This window comes from Miscanthus floridulus, unplaced genomic scaffold, assembly GCF_019320115.1.
Source record: "Miscanthus floridulus cultivar M001 unplaced genomic scaffold, ASM1932011v1 os_1820_1_2, whole genome shotgun sequence".
Classification (NCBI taxonomy): Eukaryota; Viridiplantae; Streptophyta; class Magnoliopsida; order Poales; family Poaceae; genus Miscanthus; species Miscanthus floridulus.
In genome coordinates, this window is record NW_027097934.1 from 5,200 (window position 1) to 14,084 (window position 8,885).

The 8,885-nt window shown below is 46.5% G+C and overlaps 1 pseudogene; it reads right to left on the reverse strand.

Annotated features, from left to right (window-relative positions):
* Positions 1-399: 399 nt before the first annotated feature.
* On the reverse strand, positions 400-7,566 carry LOC136534338 (ABC transporter G family member 36-like; annotated as a pseudogene).
* Between the last annotated feature and the right edge of the window lie 1,319 nt (positions 7,567-8,885).

The window sequence follows — 8,885 nt, forward strand, 5'->3', positions numbered from 1 at the left end:
TGTAGCTGTGTGAGGACAATGTTGCTTACTTAGCAAATTTGATCTATGATATGTATGTTGGCACTGCTATATATGTATATGCACAGAGCATTGGCTACTTGAATTGTTTGCCTGCATTCTGATATTTGAACTTCAGATAGTTGGACAGTTAAAGATGAGGTTTTCTTATAGTAACAGTTTGATTGTTTGGAAGTTTTGGTATAGTAGTCAGACTCGCAAATTCAATTTGTTGGTTTTGACTTGTGAAGAGTGATAACTTTACAACAAACTGATTTTGCGAACATCACACACAAGAATAATCATTGTTGATAATAGTATAACACACATCCAAACTTTGTTATCGTGACATTATTTCAATGGGCATGATCCTAGTCAACCAAAGAAACATGAAAGCAAGACCAGGTTTTAATGATTCTTTCACATGTACTTGCAGTCTTCTAGTACTCATATACACGTATCAAAATAGTACTTATATACTTGAGTCAACAGCAACACACGACGTATTTCCTTGCCTTCTCCAACTGATCCTTTGCAAGGGGCAGCTTACAAAATTTACTAGTAGATGTGTGAAATATTCTTTACAAAATACTACGACATCATATTCCCAGAGAAGGAGCACAATATCCTCTAAAAAAAAGCAGCAGCAACTTCTAGTATAACTTTAACTAACCAACGAATCCATAGATTTGACGGATTCTCCCAATATGCACAATCAAATCTACTTGCACGACCCAACGAATGCAAAATCCCTTGTCCAGGAGGTGATTTTCCCAGCTCCTATCGTCATTATCTCTTCTGGAAGTTGAGCTTCATGATGGCAAAGCCAAACAGGGCCGCAAAGAGCACCGGGAATGCCACCACCACGGCTGCCACCCACCCCAGCCAGCTGTGCTTGAAGCCAAAGTAGTCCTCGACGTACTGTGACACCACCACGGTCTTGTTGTTGTCGTCCATCTCCGTCATGACGTCACCGAACTGTGACACCACCAGCCCGTACAGCGTCCACGCCACGGGGCATATCCAGCAGTACCACCTCCACCAGATCGGTGTTTTCTGAAGGTAGCGGGAGGCAAGAACGGGAATGAGCTTTTGGAAACCGTAGAGAAAAGTTGCAGGGGGGCATGAGGAGGTCTTACCGGTCGGGGGATGATGAACCCAGAGAAGAGGTTCCAGATGGCGTAGAATGCCGAGGAGACGATCGAGGCGATGTGGTAGTTAGGTGTAATCCCGACGGCCATCATGCCGTAGAATGTGAAGTAGAGCAGCGTGAAGTACCCAAAGAAGAGGTACCAGAAGAACTTGGCAGCCGTCCACTCGAACCCGATCATGGAGTACACTATGACACCGTATAGAATATCCTGAACCAGTGCATATGGGAGCTCAATGACAACCTGCAAGGAATTGATCAGACCAGTGCCCTGCTCTCTAGAACATGGGCCAACAGGCAAAAGAGCAGAAAAACCTGCGTGTGAAATTGATTTCCAGGAGGAACATTCACCTGGCCAAACGCATATGGGAAAGCTGAGTACATGCCAGCAGCTCTTTCACGGTAAAAGACTGTCCGCTCCACGGCCACCACTGGCTGAACTGAGGTACAATTCATGACCCCGATGAAAATCACTGCAGCGTACATTGATCCCAAGGCATTCATCAAATCTTGTGATGTAGACCTGGATTACGAAGCAAAACGTGAATAAAAAACTGAAGGTCAAGCCACTTGTTTGCCATAAGCAATGGTACAACTGGGCATGACTTACACATTGCCGCCTAGGTCCCAAAAGATGGTGCCAAGGAGGAGAGCAATGATGGTAGTGAAAAAGAACCTAACGGTATTGTAAGGAGGGTTCCTCCAGTATGACAGGTTCTGTTTCCACAGGCAAGCCACACATTGTGTGATGGAAGACTGTGCGTACTTGCTAGGGAAATGCAGGTCACTTGAACCTGGCGCTGGTTGGCTTAATTCCTTTATCAACGCCTTGTTCCTCCTGAAAAATGTAACAAGCAAGACATCATCTACTGCAGAAATTCCCTGGAGAAGGAAGGTTGGTTAATACTGAAAAGTGCAAAGTGCATTAGTATGTACCAACCGATACTACCCCGTTTATGGTTATTCTCAAAGATGAAGTGAGTGACTAGCAGGGATTGTAATTTACTTACTGGTAGAGTTCAGATTTCTTGAATATGTCACTGAAATCAACATCTAGAATCTGTTCCTGAGAAGTTGCGGTCACTTCCAGCATCCATGTTGCTGGATTGTAGCCATCTTTAATTTTGCTGACCCCTTGGATCCCCTGGATAATATGAAACCACATGATATTCTCAGTAATTTCGAAGAAATTTCGTAGATGGATAGTCAGATTCCTCTAATATCATTTACCTCGAAATACTTGATAAGATCTGAAGAATGATGTCCAAGTCGACCAGCATAGATCTCTTCTCCACCACGCTTCATAAGGAAAAGCTGCACGCATTGATCAAACATTTTAGACTTTGCAAGTTGCAACATAGTTCAAGGTTTGGAAAACCAGCCACATCAAAACAAGTATGACCAAACGCTGACCAGAAAGTAGAGGGTAGTTGGAAGTAAATCCTATGTGAAATCTCACTCACCTCATCAAATGCTTCAAATATGTCAATGCTAGGCTGATGTATCGTGCAGACCACAGTTCTACCAGTATCAACAGTGTTCCTCACCGTCCGCATCACAATTGCAGCTGCTCGGGCATCAAGCCCTGAGGTTGGCTCATCCATAAAGATGATTGATGGATTTGCAACAAGTTCCACAGCAATGGTAAGCCTTTTCCTCTGCTCAGTTGACAGACCATTCACTCCAGGAAGTCCAACCAAAGCATTTCTCAGTGGTTTGAGCTCCACAAGCTCCATCACCTCCTCAATGAAGATCTGCACAGATAATGGTGAGCAACTATCTACCAACCTGTATCCTTCTATGGGTGGAAATTGCAACTATTTTGTGGAACTAACCTTTCTTTTGTTCGAATCGACGTCCTTGGGAAGCCGGAGCCATGCTGAGAAAAGCAGGGACTCATAGACTGTCACCTGCGGCGAGTGGATATCATTTTGTTCACAGTATCCTGATACACGTGCAAAGGTCTCTTGTTTCTTTGGGTATCCTGAAATGCTGATGTCTCCTTCAATGTACCCACCTGTCTTTCTCCCAGCTAACACATCCATCAAAGTAGTTTTTCCTGCACCGCTGACGCCCATCAGTGCGGTCAGCACACCAGGCCTAAAAGACCCACTGACACCTTTGAGGAGCTCCAAACGATCTTCTTGTACACCTTGTGCTTTCATTTCCTGAATTTAATTTCATGACCAGGGTTACAAAATAGTGATGAAATTGCATTTGTTGTGTAAGAGATCAACTTTCTATATTTCACCTGTGGCATGTCAACAGAGTATTTGATGTTGTCAAAGGTGAGCGAGAGCGGGTCAAATGGGAGGATCATTCCCTTTTTAGTCGAGGCAGAATCATCTTCCATGATTGCAGAATTAGTTTCAGTGTGGACTCCTGTTGATCGATGACTGCTTGCTGATACCAAGTGATTGCCATCCAGAACCTCCCCTTTGATGTTGGCATGCTTCTCCTGCAGCTCCTCTTCGGATACAGATGGCCGGGAGTTGCCATATGCTGGAAATTAACAAGATGGAATCATTCGCACTTCACAGGTTCGAATACTTTGAAATCAGAGAACAATTAGAAAATCAATTTGGGAGTTACTCACGCTTAAGGTATGTAAGGGCAAGAGTGAAGAGAGCGTTGAAGAGTAGGGTGAACCCAACCAGAGCACCAAAGCCAATCCAGTACCACTTTGCTTCTGTGAATACTCCACGGGACTTAAGGCTTTGCACACCTAGGGTCTCGTTGGAGGCAGTGCTATTCAATATTTTGTCCCAGCTGTGACCCAACATCTCATTCACTGAAATGGCATTTTGTGCATACATCATTGGGGAGATCCAGTAGCCCCAGATCCACCATTTCTTAATTTTATCTGCAAGACGAAATACAGACAAGCATTGATGTAAGAAGCTACGTTGCAATGAATTAGAAAGAGAGAGAAAAATGACTGCTAACCTCTTACTAGAATAAATCCTCCCAACACCATGACAACCAGCAACATGAACGATGCGAAGACATTAGCAACAATCATGTTCCTCGATGCCCCACCAATAAACCGGAAGAGTGCTGCTGCCATCTGATTGACTGCTAACAGAAGCAGATACTGCTTGAAGAACCTGGGGGCAACTATTACTGTCAGAACATTCATAGTACATTACCAGCGTAATAAGAATGGCTAAGGAGAAACGTTTAAACAATCGGAAAATCTCACCTGCCGACATTTGGGTCGAACCCAACGACATAGTATGTCAAGAATACATAACCGCCAACCTCGATAAATGTGATGGGTATCTTGAGGATCCATGAGGGTATAGTGTAGGACCATGCTGGAAAGAAAAGGAGATCCCTCTGCTTGAAGAATACAGGCAGCTTGAAGACAGTTAACGCCAGCTCAGAGAAGCCATTGAACATGATCAAGAGCACACCAAAGAAGACTGCACCCAGGTAGAGACCGCCGTCAGTCACTGTGTCATGCTTCATCTTTGTACGGAAGAAGAGAGTCATTACAATGATTGACATCAGCACCAGCTGTAATTCCAGAGCACCAAAGAGTTAGTCATGTTTTAGTTATTTTTTCCTTACATGCAAATCGATCATACTGGTTGGACTTGTGAGTTACCTGGAAGGTTCTGAATATGTAGACAAAAGAGTTCCTCTTCATGAGAAGGATCTCCCGGTCTATGTTTGCTTTGAGCAGCTCCTTGCCACTCACGCCATACCTCGTGGTGGTTAGTGCGGCTGGGTGGCTTTTGCTCTTGTCGAACGGAACAGCAAGCTCATTTGCTATAGCTCTCCCCGTGTGGAATGACTTAAATGCAGTCGCAAATTCCTTCACAGACACAAACCTGTAGGGCGCATCAAGCCACCAGTACTGTTTCTGATCTTTTTTCGAAGTCACCTGCCCAGCATTTCAAAGAGATAAGATAACAAGAACTTTATGCACTTATGTACACTGAGATATGGTGGCACAGTACATACTTCTTGCAGGAAGTCAGCGACACCCTTCCTCTCAGGGCATCTGAAACCAACTGACTCAAAAAACTCAAGCACTTCTTCTCGGGGGCCCTGGTAGACAACCTGACCATCTGAGAGGAGTATGACGTCATCGAACAAGTTATAAGTCTCAGGTGCCGGCTGCAGTAGGGAGATAACAGCTGTGCCACCAAGGATGTGAATGGACTGCCTGAGTGAATTCACAATTTGGAATGTAGTGGAACTATCAAGCCCAGTTGAGATCTCGTCCATGAAAAGTGCCCTGGATGGCCCAACCAGCATCTCACCTGCAGGAAACATCCAAATGATATAATTCAGAAAGGACTTCAGCAAAGCCAATGTTGTTGACCTAATATGGTTATGAAAGACAGTTTTACCAGTTGTAACACGCTTCCGTTGTCCACCAGATATGCCCCTGAGCATCTCATCCCCTACCATTGTGTCTGCACATATCTCTAGTCCTAATATCTGCAGCAAGTGGAGTGTACATAGTTAAGACAAATTTGAGTAAGTCAATCTAAAATTTCTCGACTTGAGGCTAAAATTTGCAATGTATTACCTTCAGAATATAGTCAGTGACCACATTGGCATCTTGCCCACCCATTGCAGACGCCTATTTAAATTAAGCAGGAAAACCAAACTCAGTTTTGATTATGATTGGCCAATTATTCAAAGAAACATAATCTACGATTAAAAAATCCTACTGGATTTAGTCAGGATTGCGTGCCTTCATGTATGCATCAATATCAGCATCAGGTTTGATATTGGCCGCCTTCTCTCGCCTCGACAGCTCAGTCAACATGTCTAACAACATGAAGGAAAGAAGCAAGATCCAATAAGCATATCAATGAAAAGGGTAAATCCTACATGGTAAGCAAGCAGAACAAATGCATATGCATGTATCGCGTGACTAAAATTGCTCAGAACTGTACCAAAACGGGAGCCGACACCCTGGCAGCGTGCAGAGAATGCAAGCGTCTCCCGCACAGTCATCTCTCCTATGTGGAGGTCATGCTGGCTGATGTACGCTGCCGTCCTCTCTGGAACAAACTCTGTCATCTCGTGACCATTATAGGTCACTTTGCCTGAAAACTGCACCGTGTTTCACCATAACATTAGGCACTGGACATTTCATTAGAGTAGTTCGTACAAAGCATGCAGCAGTTGCCTATGAAAGATGCCCTGTTTTTTGAATGCCCAGTTTTGTGCAGAAGTTCGCAACAAACTAAAATAGATGTCGACGAAATACAATGAACGAGATAATGCAGACTGTTTTTTGCGAGGTGTAATTATTGCAAAGAAGTACAAGGATACATTTTGTACTACCTTGAGGTCTTTGTCAAGCCTTCCGGCCAAGGCCAGCAACAAAGTGGTCTTGCCTGATCCAGGCGGACCTAACAGAAGTGTCAACCTGCATAAACGTAAAGAACGTGAGGTTGACTGGTCGAAGAAGCCAAGAAATCGAATCCTAACCCTCTGCTCTTAGGAGATTACTAATCGATTCTCCAACACAAGCCAAACCTAACAGGAATATAGAATTACTCTAGTTAAAAAAAAACAATAAAAGAGCGATTGTTTTACTCAACCACCTGCGAGGCTTGATGATTCCGCTGACGTCGTGGAGGATGGGCATGATCCGCTTCCTACTGGGCAGCATGTGCAGCGCGTTCGCCGCTTCCTGCGTCGAACAAAGACTCAAAGAGGCGCACCGACCAAAGTTCAAAATATCGTCTTTCGCTATCGGATAGACAGGAACTAACGGGTGCAATGGCTGGGTTACGTACCTCGATCGTGTTGACGACAGAGTTGAGTACGGTGGGGAGGCCGCTGCTGCCGACGCGCACCTCAGCCTCCGCCTCAAGGTTCTGGAACCGCACCTCGATCGTGGGCATGTCGATCCCGACCCTGCAGCAATCAAACAGCGCGCGCGCGGAAATCGTCAAACACCCGGCGAGCGATAGGAATTCGAGTGCAACCGCGCGCAGCTCGTCGCGGAGCGGGCGAGTAGGTACCTGTCGACGCGGTCCTTGAGCTTGAGCAGGAACCGCTCGTTGTCCTCGTCGGCGACGCGGACGAGGCGCTCCAGCAGCGCCCGCCTCTCGCGCGGGCCGAGGCTGAGCACGTCGACGTCCACGAGCCCCTTCCCGCCGGCCGCCTCGGCGCCGTCGGCCCCGAGGATCGAGCGGGACGATGGCGCGGCGGACGCGGTCGTAGGTGGGCAGCTTCTCCAGCGCGGCCCAGCGGAGCGCCTCCTCGTCGTCCTCCTCCCTGGACGAGCGTGAGAATACGTCGTCACCACGCCGCCACATGGAGCCGCTATCCCCTAGCCGCATACTCGCCACCTTCTGAATCTCCCCCGCCGCGTCCATCTCGCTACTGCCGACGCCGCCTCCTGCTCCCCCTACCAATCCGCACCCCGCACCACAACGCCGAGCTGCCACCGGGGGGGTTACAATGAGATTCCGGTGTGTGGGGGGGGGTGCGGGGGTTGTTACCAATGCGCTTGCCCCGCTTAATGATGAGAGAGCGCTCAGGGCTCAGGCGGAGACGCGTTGGGTTTTTGTAGGGGTGACGCGTTGGGACGGGACGGGACGAGACGGGGGAAGGGAAGGGGATGCGTCGCGGTCGTGGCACGTGAGTCGTGGCAGGGCACAGGCGCCAGACGGTCAGAGCCGCGCCGCCCGGGGAGGCCGCTTTGCTTCCTCCTGCAGTTGCCCATTGACCTCGGCGCCCCCCCTGGGCCTGGCGCGAGTGCTGCACTGCTGGACCGGGCTGGGCCGCTTGTCGTTGTCGCTTCTAGAAGGTCACCTGTTTTCGTGGGAATGGGGGAGGAATCGCTAATTGAGAGATTTAAATTTAATTATAAAAGTGGCCTTCCTTCTAGAGGGACCCGCGCACGTTAACGGTGACGACAGTAGTAACCCACTGCGTGATCATGCGCGGCAGCGTCGACGCCAACTCGCCAAGAGTTCTGCAGCCAACCATTCTTTCCGTTCCACTTTCGGGACAGCGCCGAATTTTCGGTTGGAAATGGACTCATCGAGCGGAAGGAAGCAGCCTAACGATCAAGGTGGAAATCTAGTTATTCCAGTCCCTCAACTATCGTCTAAATTTTTAACGTGGCCGTTTTAGTTTTTCAAAATTTACTTTTGAACCCAGCTCCGTCTCATATGACTATCAAAGTGACCATTTTAGTCCTTAACTTTGCAATTTGAGCTCAGTTTTCAATTTTTATTTATGAACTATCAAAGTGTATTTCAGTCAACAAGCTTTCTTTTCGGTCAAACTTTACGCCCTCATTCTGCATGGAGCACCACACTATCACGTCTATTCAGCTCTAGTATATGATAGGAGATAAAAATAATAATATTAGGACAAAAACATCATAGTGGACGGTCTAAATACTCTTTCGAAATTTATTTTTTGAGCCCAGTTTCACCTCATGACTATCAAAGTGATCATTTTATTGCTTGAACTTTGCAATTTGGGCTCCATATGAATTTTCATTTTTTTTGTGAATCACTATGAATTTTCATTTATGAACTATCAAAGTGTATTTTAGTCCTCATACTTTTCTTTTCTAGTCCAACTTCGCGCCCCTCTCTCTACATGGAACATCACACTATCATGCCTATTCAGGTCTAGCACCACTTGTGGTAGAAGATAAAAAATAATAATATTAGGTCAAAAACATCATTAGTGGGGCGTCTGAAGCTATTAATAGCTCTAATGCACTATTGATGGTATAAATAAC